We start from the raw sequence: 13,398 nt of genomic DNA, 5'->3' as shown, positions 1-13,398 counted from the left end.
GAATATGTGAATGAAAAAGTATAACGTTGCTACACCCTGAACAATGGATATAGGACATTGAATGGGCCATAATAATGTCAATTTAGCAATAGAATTTAAAAAGGTATAGCCCTGCAAAGAAGGTGAACTTCTCCATAGACAAATAGAGCTGGCTAGGGATGGTAAATTATGAATTTAATGGCGATCAAAGTGTTAAGGGGCTGATTTAGCGATATCTCATGATTTCCGCGGATCGATTTCTATATTATATATTTTAGCTATGTGGAAATGGTTGGGCTCATTTGACAACAGGCTAGTTGATGTACAATACGCCAAAAGCCGTTTGTTTATCCATGCCGTCGTTCGTTCACAATTCCACGCCAAAAAAGGTAAACAAACAGCAATATCGAGGTCGATTTCCTGGAAGCCGAGATATGAAGGATTTTCTGCAGGAGCGCAAATCATATTTTCTCGTCTGAAACACATTATTCCAAGTGCATAATGTCACACACTGTACACACACCACTTAGTGGTGTTTATCATTCATGAAATGCAATGCATATATTATATAGGGATATTTTTATCGATTACGTTGTATGCCTATATGTCAGGATGGAGGTAGGTGAGTTCCAATTGTTGTAGGCAATCACAGAGACGGAGAAGGTATACTCTTGAACAGGTTCAACTTTAATAGTAAAGAACAAAAAGAGTAATACTAGGATACTATGCCAAAGGCAAAGGAACGAGAGAATAGATAATGGAGCTTAGTGGTGGTCCAGAACTGGAACTGGCCGTGTTATCTCCGAACGCCTATAGTGAAGACCTGACGAATGACAAGCAGAGGAAAGGAATGTTAAATAGCCACCAAATACCAACATTCCACACACACCCCTGTGACAGCCAATCAGAAGCCAACCCCTAAGTGACAGCACTAAATGACAGGGAAAAACAAGTGACAGCAGTCAGGTGACAGATGACAGAGAAGGTGGGTGGTTCCCGACCGTAGTTAGGAACCAGAATCGTAACAGTACCCTCCCCCGACGAACGGCACCAGATGTTCACCTGGGGGCCTCGGGATTCAGCCGCCGGAAATCAACAATCAGGCTGGGATCTAAAATATCCCTTTGAGGCACCCAAGAACGCTCTTCTATCCCGTACCCCTCCCAATCCACCAAGAACTGAAACTCCCTACCCCTCCGCCTACAACCCAGTATCCTCCGCACCGTGTAAATGGGCTGACCACCAATAAACCGAGGCGGAGGAACCGTAGGCAGTGGCGGGGCCAAGGGCGATGAGAGGAACGGCTTCAACAGGGACACATGAAACGTCGGATGAACCCTCATAGAGCTCGGAAGCCGTAGCCTGTAAGCCACAGGATTCACCCGACGTACCACTTTAAAGGGCCCTATAAAGCGAGGAGCCAGCTTCCTGGATTCCACCCGGAGAGGGAGATCCCGGGTGGAAAGCCAAACCCGCTGCCCAGGACGGTAAACCGGAGCCGGACGACGCTTGCGGTTAGCCTGCCGCTGGGTACTAACCGAAACCTTCTGCAGCGCCGCCCGGACCCGCTTCCACGTCCTGCGGCAGCGAGCCACATGTGCCTGGGCCGAGGGCACCTCCGCCTCCTGCTCGGGAAACAGAGGAGGTTGAAAACCATACTGACACTGAAAGGGAGACATACCGGTAGAGGAGGAGAGGAGGGTATTATGCACATACTCAGCCCATGCCAACTACCGGCAACGTAACATCTCAAGACCCCCTCCAGGCAGCGTTTCCGTTAGCCGGTAATTACCGGTATTTGACCGGCAAAATCTGTTGAAGTCCGACATATTTAATCTCTCCGGTTTTAATGTCCGGTGAAAATAATTCCCTGAGTCTAAGCACAATTTGATTATTTGAATTGTATTAAAATAGGCTAAAATTAAATAGCCTATGCGATGAACGAAACAATCATTACATTTGTTTCATCGTTGCTTCTAATAATGACAACGACGTTGTCAGCGAGAGCTTAGTGCTGGGTGTGCGAGTGCATGTGAAGCTGCAGAGCCGGAGCAGCAGCGGCACAGTGCAGTACTCCAATTCAGCCATTGGCAATTCAGCTGTTGGGTGGGGGGCGCTGCTGTGCGGTCCCCAGATAGAGCCAGAAAAGAGCCAGAAAACAGCTGAATCTGCTGCTCTGCATCGACATACTCTCGCAAATAAGTCGTTGGGAGGTGGAGAGAGAGTCGTCACGCAAACCCACGATAATGTTGCCGTCTCTCTCTGCCAAATTTCTCAGTTCTTTGCTTGATATAATTAATACAAATGTCCAATATAACGGAATTCGTTAGCTCATAAAAATGTGATTATAACAGACTGCTGTTTATTAATGTCGGGCGACTGCCCACAGACACCTATTTGATTTAAAGTCGGCAGCAGCACGGAGTCTCGGGACTTATTTTATTTGGAATATAATGACTTTATACGCAAAAGTTGCCTAGTTTTAAGTAAAAATATTATAAATCTACATGCCTTGATGATGTCATTCTTTTGTTTAGTTGTCATTCTTTTGCCTATCAATTGTTTTTAAGCTCAATAAACTCTGACCGGAATTTCTCTCTACCGGACACTGAGGCCGGCAACAATTTTTTCTAACGGAAACCCTGCCTCCAGGTCCTGGTTGACGCGCTCCGTCTGCCCGTTCGACTGCGGATGAAACACAGACAAAAGGCTGACGGAGGCGCCGAGACCGGCGGCAAACGCCTTCCAGAACCTGGAAGCGAACTGAGGACCCCGGTCCGACACGATATCCACCGGAAGCCCGTGGACCCGAAAGACATGCTGTATCACCAGATCAGCAGTCTCTCGGGCCGATGGAAGCTTGGGGAGAGGAACAAAGTGAGCCGCCTTAGAGAACCGGTCCACCACCACCAAAATGGCGGTGAACCCGTCCGAAAGGGGGAGGCCAGAAATAAAGTCCAGGGATATGTGCGACCAGGGGCGTTTAGGAATAGGAAGTGGCCGGAGGAGACCTGCTGGTGCACGGCGAGAGGTCTTACTGCGTGCGCACATCGGGCAGGCCGCCACAAAGGAACGCGTATCCCCCTCCACTGTCGGCCACCAGAACCTCCTACGGATAAATTCCAGGGTCCTGGTGGCCCCAGGGTGGCTGGTGAGGGATGAGGCATGTGCCCACTGCAGCAAACGTGAGCGTGCCGCCAGGATCAGGCTCCCGCATCAGCGCCGACCTTACCACCTTATCTATGCCCCAAGACACGGGTGCCAAAATCAAGGCCGGTGGAATAATGGGATGGGGCTGCTCCTTCCGGCCAGGAAGATCAAACTGGCGCGATAACGCGTCGGGTTTGATATTCTTGGACCCGGGCCTATAGGAGATGGTAAATCGAAATCGTGTGAAGAATAACGCCCACCTGGCCTGGCGAGCGTTAAGGCGTTTAGCCCCTTGAATGTAAGCCAAGTTCTTATGATCAGTCCAAACAATGAAAGGATGTGCCGCCCCCTCCAACCAATGTCTCCATTCCTCCAGTGCCAATTTGATAGCCAACAACTCCTGATTACCCACGTCGTAGTTGCGCTCGGCTGGTGACAGACGGCGAGAAAAAAAAGCACATGGGTGCACTTTCCCATCCTTTAAGCACCTCTGAGAGAGCACCCCCCCACCGCGATGTCAGAGGCATCCACCTCCACAATGAACGGAACCTCCGCATCGTGGCGGATCAATACAGGAGCGGATGTAAACCGACGTTTGAGATCGCAGAAGGCCGACTCTGCCCTAGGCGACCATTCAAAGCCAGGGAGAGAGGCCTTAGTGAGAGCTGTTAACGGATTGGCTAAGGCGCTAAAGTTGCGAATAAAGCGCCTGTAAAAATGTGCAAAGCCCAAAAACCGTTGTAATCCCTTGAGCGACGAAGGCCGTGGCCAGTCCAAGACTGCACTCACCTTGGCCGAATCCATGCGTAGATCACCCTGCGTCAACACAAAGCCCAGGAAGGAAACGGTATCAGTGTGAAACACACACTTCTCGGCCTTAACGAATAGTTGATGCTTGAGTTGGTGTTGCACCATATCGCGAGAAAAAATTAGGATATCATCTAGGTAGACAAACACCGACACCCCAATCAAGTCTCGCAGCACGTCGTTAACCAGGGCTTGGAAGACTGCCGGAGCATTAGCCAAACCAAAGGGCATGACCAAATACTCATAGTGACCATTAGGCGTATTAAATGCAGTCTTCCACTCGTCTCCTTCTCTAATCCTGACCAGATTGTATGCATTACGTAAATCAAGTTTAGAAAAGACCTGCGCCCCCTGTAAGCACTCAAAGGCTGTGTCCATGAGAGGTAAAGGATATCGGTTCTTGATGGAAACGTCATTCAATCCCCTATAATCAATGCACGGACGCTGATCCCCATTTTTTTTTATCAACAAAGAAGAAACCAGCGCCGGCCGGGGATGTGGAAGGACGTATGTGCCCCGCAAGCAATGCCTCCTCAATGTAGGTGTTCATGGCCAAGATCTCGGGGCGTGAGAGAGAGAACATTCGCCCGCGAGGCGGGGAGGTACCGGGTAGGAGATTAATGGGACAGTCGTATGATCTAAGAAATCATAGTTAAAAAGAGGCTCCTAAACGACAAGGCTGAATCAAAGTTCATTAATCTTATCAGATTACATGAACCACACAATCATGACAGCTCTCTAAATGAAATGGTAGAAAATCTCAATGATGCACTGTCATCTGTATTAGATTTTGTCGCCCCACTAAAAATGAAAAAGAAAAAAACCAGAGCCTCGCCCTGGCTAAACTATAATGCTGTCAACAAAGAAAAAAGGAAATGTCGTGCAGCAGAGCGAAAATGGAGAAAAACAAAAACCACCACATGCTGTGATATATACAAAGATGCTTTAACTGCTTATAATAAAACCATCCGCTTAGCAAGGAAAGACTACTTCTCTAAAATCATTACAGAAAATGCTGGAAACTCCAGAATCCTTTTTTCCACTATTAATCTACTACTCAACACTGCCCCTACACCTCCTCAGTCATCAACGGTTAAGTGTGAAGAACGTGCACTATTCTTTAACAACAAAATAACCTTGATCAGGGCCAGCATTACTCATGATGGAAATAAAGCTGATTGCAGCAAACCGTGCAATGTAACCATGAGAAGTTTCACATGCATCACATTAGATGTACTCTGCAAAACTGTCTCAGAATGTAACTCCTCCACCTCAGACATTGACCCTATACCTACAGCTTTCTTCAAACGGGTGTTTAATAGTGTTTCAAGCCCTGTGCTAGATATCATAAACACTTCCCTTAGAACTGGTATTTTCCCAGATGCCTTTAAAACAGCAGTTGTAAAGCCATTACTAAAAAAACCTAACTTGGATAGTAATGAAATGGCAAATTATCGTCCAATATCCAACCTACCATTCATTAGCAAAGTACTTGAAAAGATAGTTTCAGTTCAAATAAATTCCTTTCTTGAAGAAAACAACATCTTAGAAGAATTTCAGTCGGGATTCAGAAAATATCATAGCACTGAAACTGCCCTCACCAAAATGTGACCTCAGGCTAAACTCTGACGAGAATAAGATCTCCATCCTTGTCCTGCTAGATCTCAGTGCAGCATTTGATACAATCGATCACGATATTCTAATCGATCGTCTTGAAAACCTTGTCGGTTTCTCAGAACATGTGCTAGGCTGGTTCAAAACATACATCAGAGGGAGGAAATTCTATGTTAGACTAGGAGAGCACATGTCTGATATATACGACAACAACTATGGAGTTGCACAAGGGAGTTGCTTAGGTACTCTTCTCCCTTTACATGTTACCGCTGGGTGATATCATCAGAGAACATAATGTAGATTTCCATAGCTATGCGGATGATACACAACTGTACATATCTGCTGAACCAAATGATACAGCGATTAGCTCCATTACAGACTGCTTACTGGCAATAAATAAATGGATGAGTAAGAACTTCCTGAAACTAAATGAGAACAAAACTGAAATTCTAATTATCGGCCCCAAAACTAAAAAAGAAACGTTAATAAAGAACCTAGGAGGACTAACCCCTTGGATCAAATCTGAGGTCACTAGTCTCGGGGTTATCATAGATTCAGAACTGAACTTCAATTCTCATATTAGCAAAGTAACGAAAACATCGTTCTTCCATCTCAGAAATATAGCAAAAGTACGACCATTTATTAATCAGAACGATGATGAGAAGCTAATTCATGCATTCATATCTAGCCGGTTAGACTACTGTAATGCACTTTTCACAGGTCTCCCTAAGAAAACCACAGAGAGGCTTCAGCTAATCCAAAACTCTGCAGCCCGACTGCTAACTAGAACCAAAAGGAGAGAGCACATTAGTCCAGTCTTAGCTGCTTTACACTGGCTTCCTGTAACATTTAGAATTGACTTTAAGGTCCTTCTCCTTACATACAAAGCTCTAAATGGACAGGGACCTAGCTACATCACCAACACTCTAATAAATTACACGCCAGCAAGAACACTGCGATCATCAGCTGCTGGACTACTAGAGGCTCCCAGAAACAGTCAAAAGAGGATCGGTAATGCAGCCTTTATCAACTATGCCCCAAAACTGTGGAACAAACTACCCCAAAACATCAGGGAAGCCAACTCGCTAGACATCTTCAAAAGACAGCTTAAAACCTATCTCTTTGCTCAGGCATTTCAATGACTTACCTGCACTATTCTTACCCTGCCTACTTTACTATGCTAATTTTATCTTATTTTACACTGCTTATCAAATTCATGTGTCGGTTATCACACTTTTTACTTCTTACTGAATAATTTTAAACTATATTTCACACTTTTTACTGTAACCTTGCTATTTACATTTTTTACTGTTGTATGTCCGTTCTATTTTATAATTTTTAGACTATTTTTAAACTTAATCATTTTAAACTACTTTATTATTTGTATTACTGAATAGAGACTATTAGGATGCTAGATCCTAATGTGAAACACTGTGATTTACCATACCTGTGAGGATTCGCCTGTTCCCTGAACTTTTCCCTGTCTACTCTCCTTCACCAGCCCCCACCCTTGCGATGATTTACTCTCCTCTACTCTTCACCAGCCCCCACCCTTGGACTTTCTTGTTCAATTACCATCACGCAGCTGTCATAGTTTGTGATTAGCGCCCCTGAGGGCTTTATATACCTGGACCTCCCTTCCAGTCCTTGTCGGGTCGTTCTGTATCTGTGTCTGTGTTCATGGAGTGCTGTACGTTACCATTCTGTACGTCACCATCACCTGCCGCGTCTCCGGCGTGAGACGACGGCCCAGCCATCACCACCTGTCGCCGTTTGCCTGGAGTGGGACGCCGTCTTCGCTCTCTAATTCTCTACGGGAGGTTTTCCAGTGTTCCCACTCCAGACGTCAAGGCGGCTCGCAAATCGCTCCCGATTCCACGGGAGGAAGGCGTCTCTTCGTGATCCTCGTTCCTGGGGTGAGGCTCGTCGTCGCTCCCTAGTATTCCACGGGAGGACGGCGTGTTCCCATCCCGGTCCCCTGGGACCCCCTTTGTTCTGCGCTGCCCGTCTGCAGCATCCGAGGAGGAGGATCTCCGTGCCCGGCCCCCGCTGTCGGGCCCCTGTCTCCGTGCCCGGCCCCCGCTGTCGGGCCCCTGTCCCCGTGCCAGGCCCCCGCTGTCGGGCCCCTGTCCCTGTGTCAGGCCTCCGCTGTCGGGCCCCTGTCCCCGTGCCAGGCCTCCGCCGTCGGGCCCCTGTCCCCGTGCCAGGCCTCCGCCGTCGGGCCCCTGTCCCCGTGCCAGGCCTCCGCCGTCGGGCCCCTGTCCCCCTGCCCGGCCTCCGCCGTCGGAACCCTGTCCTCATCCCTGTAAGCAGCTCTGGCCCTCGCCCTGTCCAGGGCCTTAACCCTGTTTCTCTGTCCCTGTCTCCAGCCCGCCTCTCCGGGCCTCTGTCCCTGTCCCCCTCTCCAGTGCCCCTGGTCCTGACACTTAGCCCTGGCCCTTAGCCTTAGTCCCTTAGCCTGTTCGCCTCTTAAAGGCACAGTGCCGCATTTTCCATATTTCCTTGACTCCAGTGTTTTTGTGTTCTCCCTTAAAGGGACTGTGCCGCTTTTTGTTCTATAATAAATATTTGCCCTGTTTTGGCTTACTCTCATACCTGTCTTGTGTTGTGCGATTGGGGTCGGTTACAAATCATAACAATACCCTGCCTATCAAATTCATGGGTCGGTTATTGCACTTTTTACTTCTTACTGAAACACTGTGATTATTTGTATTACTGAATAGAGAGCCTATTAGGATGCTAGATCCTAATGTGAAACACTGTGATTTACCATACCTTGCTATGCTCGCTCATGTCTGTATTTTTTATGTCTGTTCTATTTTATAATTTTTAGACCATTTTTAAACTGAATCATTTTAAACTATTTTTATTATTTGTGTTACTGAAAACTGTAAGCGGAGAGCCTATTGGGATGCTAGATCCTAATGTGAAACACTGTGATTTGCCATACCTTGCTACCTGTCTATCTTTTTTATGCCCGCTTATGCCTGTATTTTTTTTACTGTTGTGAAGCACTTTGAACTGCAACCTCTGTATGAAAAGTGCTATACAAATAAAGTTATTAAAGTTATTATTATCTATGAGGCGGTAGTGCTTTAGCACGCGTCTTGCTAAAAACGTCCGCCAGGTCCCAATAGATCTCAGGAACCCCTATCAAATCGGGATTAGAGGGTGGAACAGAATCTGCGATGCTCCCCACCATCCTGGAGAGAGAAGAAGGAGAAAAAAGAGGAGGGGAAGGGAGACAAGGGAGTGGACAAACTCTCACCGACGACCGACTTCACGTCGACCTCCGTTGAGAGCTTGCCCGTGCTCCAATTAATATTCCGTACACATGAAGACAACCAGGGATGACCCAACACCATTACATAATAGGGGGAGACAATGACAAATAATTGAACCCACTCCCACCCCCCACCCGGATGTGTATAGGAACAGTGCGTTGAGTGACGCTCCCACTGCCCAGGGGCTGACCGTCCAGGGCGTAGACCGGAATAGGAACCCGGATTCCCCATTCTCTCACCAACCCCAAGTGAATGAAATTGCCCGCCGCCCCTGAGTCAATGAGAGCCTTCGTTCCCCTAACGTTACCCCCACAGTTAACCGCCACCTCCAGAAATGTACGTGTATCAGATGGTAGTGCTGGGGTGAGCCCACCTGCTGGCGCCCTCTTGAGGCCCGGCGGAGCACCTCCTCTTCCCGACTGGCGCCGAGTTGAGCAATATATGCAATATAGAAATGAGCAGAAACGACCTACATTATGATTTGACCCTAACTACAACTACAACAACCTTTTTGACAACTTCTTTTTCAGCTGTTCGTGATGAATTTACCTGCGTATCATGGTGTAGTCGTCCGACAGGTATTCTGACACTACATGTAACCCCCCCCCCCCCCTTGCCATGCTGCTATGATGCCTGAATTTTCCCCAAGGGGATCAATAAAGGAATATCTTATCTTATTTTTGCATTGCATTATAATGTATTCTGTATATTCTAATCTAGTTATATACAAGTTATAAAAAGCATTGCATTATAATGTATTCTGTATATAATAAACACTTGACACTTGGAGTGGAAGAAATGTCTTTACTTCAGATAACGTCACGTGTAAAGAACACTCGTTTTGACCTGGAAATATATATATATATAAATTAGCAAAAACAACATACAATATATAACCAGTAATGTACCATTAGCTTGTGTGCATTACATTAGCAAGTGCACCATGTGTTCAACCGATACTCGGCACACATGTTGTAAAAAAAGCATTGCATAATAATGTTCTGTATATAAACACTTGACACTTGAAGTGTAAAAGATGTATTCGCCATTGGGTACACCATGTAAAGTGCATTCATTTTGACCTGGAAATATATAAATTAGCAAAAACGACATACAATAACCATTCATGTACCATTACATTTAGCAATTACACCATGTGTTCAACCCATACTCGGCACACTATAAACACTTGACACTTGAAGTGTAAAAGATGTATTCACTTCAGATAAAGCACCATTTTGGTACACCATGTAAAGTGCATTAATTTTGACCTGAAAATATATAAATCAGCAAAAACGACATAAAATATATAACCATTAGCAATGTGTAACCATGCATGTACCATTAGTTTGTGTGCACCATGTGTTCACACATGCTATAAAAAAGCATTGCATAATAATGTCTTCTGTATGAAGTGGAAAATATATATATCTTCACTTCAGATGAAGCACCATTGGGTGTGTGCATCAGCATGTAAAGTGCATTCACATGCTATAAAAAAGCATTGCATAATAATGAACTGTATATAAACACTTGCCACTTGAAGTGAAAAATATGTATTCACTTCAGGTAAGGCACTATTTGGTACAACATGTAAAGTGCATTGTTTTGACCTGGAAATATATAAAGTAGCAAAAACAACATACAATGTGTAACCATGCATGTACCATTAGCTTGTGTGCACCATGTGTTCATATATTCAAGTACATTAATTTCGACCTGGCAGAATGGTCGATGCACATATTTACATGTAAAGTATGTTTAGTGTTGACCTGACAAAATGGCAGATAACCATTATGTTTGTGCATCAGAACACATATGTACATGTAAAGTGTTAGTTAGTAAAGTGACTCTGTGAAAATGATCAGCAGCTAACACCAGGACACTGATGAACGGCATTGACAAGCGAGACCAACATTGCTACTCTGAAAGTGGACCAAGAATAGTGTTTCAAATATATCCATGCCAACACCTTTGTTCTGTACAACCAGTAATACCTATATTGTGAAATACTTACACTATTTACAAGACACTATACAATATACTACACACCCTCAATACCCCTACGCCAGGCCCGGACTGGCCATCGGGAGCACCGGGAGTTTTCCCGGTGGCCTGGCCTGCACAGATTAACACTTTGGTTGCCTAAGGTTAAATTAATGATATACCATAGATTGCCAGCGCTATTTGTCTATGGAGAAAGTCCCCTTCTTTGCAGGGCTATAACTTTTTAAATTCTATTGCTACATTGCCATTATTAGGGCCCATTCAAAGTCCTATATGTATTGTTCATTGTGTAGCAACGTTAAACTTTTTCATTCACATATTCATAGTAAAGTATGGTCTAATGTATAAGTATGTTTTCATCTCTTTCTGCAGCTTTCTCCAGAACGTGATATATAGCCCCAAATGCATTATATTGATGATGAAATACAGTTTGATGGCAATCGGGGCGATATAAAAAATTCCAACTAGACGTACTTCTAGAAGTTACTACACGTCATCTGATGTTGACCGGATGGGCGAGGGGGCGTTTATAATTCCGTGGGCAGCGTTATACCAATCATCTAATGTGGGTCAAATGTTCATCATAGCAGTTAGTGTCGAACACGGTAATATTACACGCTAAAACTCACCCCAGTCTCCGCGATCAGCGTGGGGTAGACAGTTTTCCATTATGGGATGTTGAAATAGTCGGTCCATTTCCAGGTTGTATAATAATATATACGTCCAAATCATGTTGTTTTTTCGAGTTATTTGCAGCGATCGATGTTCACTGTGTGAAGACGGAGTCTCTCTAACATTAGCGAGTGCCCGGACCCCATATGGAGTGAGTCCTACCGGGTTAAAGGTTGACATCCGGTTTCGATCTGCCGATCGGCCACCAGATGGCGGTCTTGAACCGCTAGAGGATTGAGAGGAGATCACACTTGTGTCTCAGGCCAGCGGAGGGACATTATGGATCAGATCGCAGATTTTTGAAATATTGATATAAAGACGACGTAAAGCGTCCCCCGGCAACTTTAGCATCGCCAGCAAAGACGTCAAGACGCCCCCTGGCAGTCAAAGTGTTAAAAAAAATATATATATATAAAAAAAAAAAAAAAAAAAAAAAAAATTTGCCAGGCGATTGTTTCTAGTTGTGGCGGCGTCGCGGCGCGATAGTTAGATAACCTAGATGGGTGGGGAACAACCAGGATTTCACTGTCTGCCACAGAGTTGGAGAACTATCTGACTCTCTCTCTCACGGCCGGCGGATCACACACACACAATGGAGCCGTGCTGCCGCTTGTGATTGGTGGAGGCGGGACCAGGCGATACAACTGATTGACAGCGGAGGCGGCGAATGGAATGGCAGACGGCACTCAGATGCAGAATAACAGCCAGGCAATGAGCCAGGTAGTGAGGGACTCGGGAGAGATACAGTAGAGCGAAAGTCAATTAACGTTGATGTCAAGATGGACAGTGGAAGAAAGAGAAAGGGTGGAGGAGAGAGGGATAAAACAAAGAAAAAGAAAGGCCCTTACAGGAGAGAGTGGTTAACTGTATTATAATAGTAAATAGAAAAATATGTTGTGCTCTTGCTTTTTTCTTTTTGAAGGTGGAGAGAGTAGCATTGCTAGTGCCACAGCAGTTTTATTTGAGGTCCATAACAGTAGGCCTACATTGTACTAAGCAATTGTTGGCTCATTAGTTTGTGATTCACATGCACTAAAATTCACCAGAATGCAGGAAATTAAGTCTTTGTAACAAAAAAATTCCTGGTGGGGGACCCCCAGACCCCCCGCTTAAAAAGTGGCCTGACTGGGGCTATATTTCGCGCTATATCTCCCGGTATGAATTATTTCCCCAGTCTGGCCCTGCCCTACGCTCTGCATCGTCTGGCCGCCTCAGACACACATTGTTACTCAGCTGATAGAGTTGTGCCCGTCATGATGACTTGTCGTACAGAACCTGTAAGTCACTTTGGATAAAAGCGTCAGCTAAATGACTAAATGTATACACTCATATATCATAACACATACTACAGGGAAGTACGCATCCATCCATATATATATATTTCATGGAGAGTTTCCACTCTTAGCACACAAAGAGAGCTTATGCTAGCGATAATGCTCAGCTAGCATAATCTCTCTTTGTGTGGTAGAGTGTGAAACACTCTTGATGTAGGGGGACTTCACACTTTGAGCAGTATGATCTGGTTTCACGCTAGTGCCTTTTTTCTTACAGACCCGGCAGTCTCTCGTGGGATGCATCTTCTTTGGGGTGGGTGCGTACTTCTGCATAATATGTATTTTTAGCTGGCCATCCAACCTGCAATGCGGATCTGTCCTTGGGGCCCTGGGAGCACGCTCCCTCCCACCCCCCCCACCTGCATCTGCCTCATCTGCGGCACCGGCCACTGTCTGAGCTGCATCTGCTGCATCTGCCTCATCACACAAGTCAGCGACTACGCCGATTTGGAACTGCACAAGTGTCTTGCAGGGTCCTGTTGGCTGTCTGGCTCTGTACAGAACATAGGCATTGGCCATGGCTATTTGAATCAAATAGACTACGAACTTCT

The sequence above is a fragment of the Notolepis coatsorum genome (genome assembly GCF_963971535.1).
Source record: "Notolepis coatsorum genome assembly, chromosome: 5".
In the NCBI taxonomy this organism is placed as follows: domain Eukaryota; kingdom Metazoa; phylum Chordata; class Actinopteri; order Aulopiformes; family Paralepididae; genus Notolepis; species Notolepis coatsorum.
Note: the sequence above shows the minus strand (reverse complement) of the source record.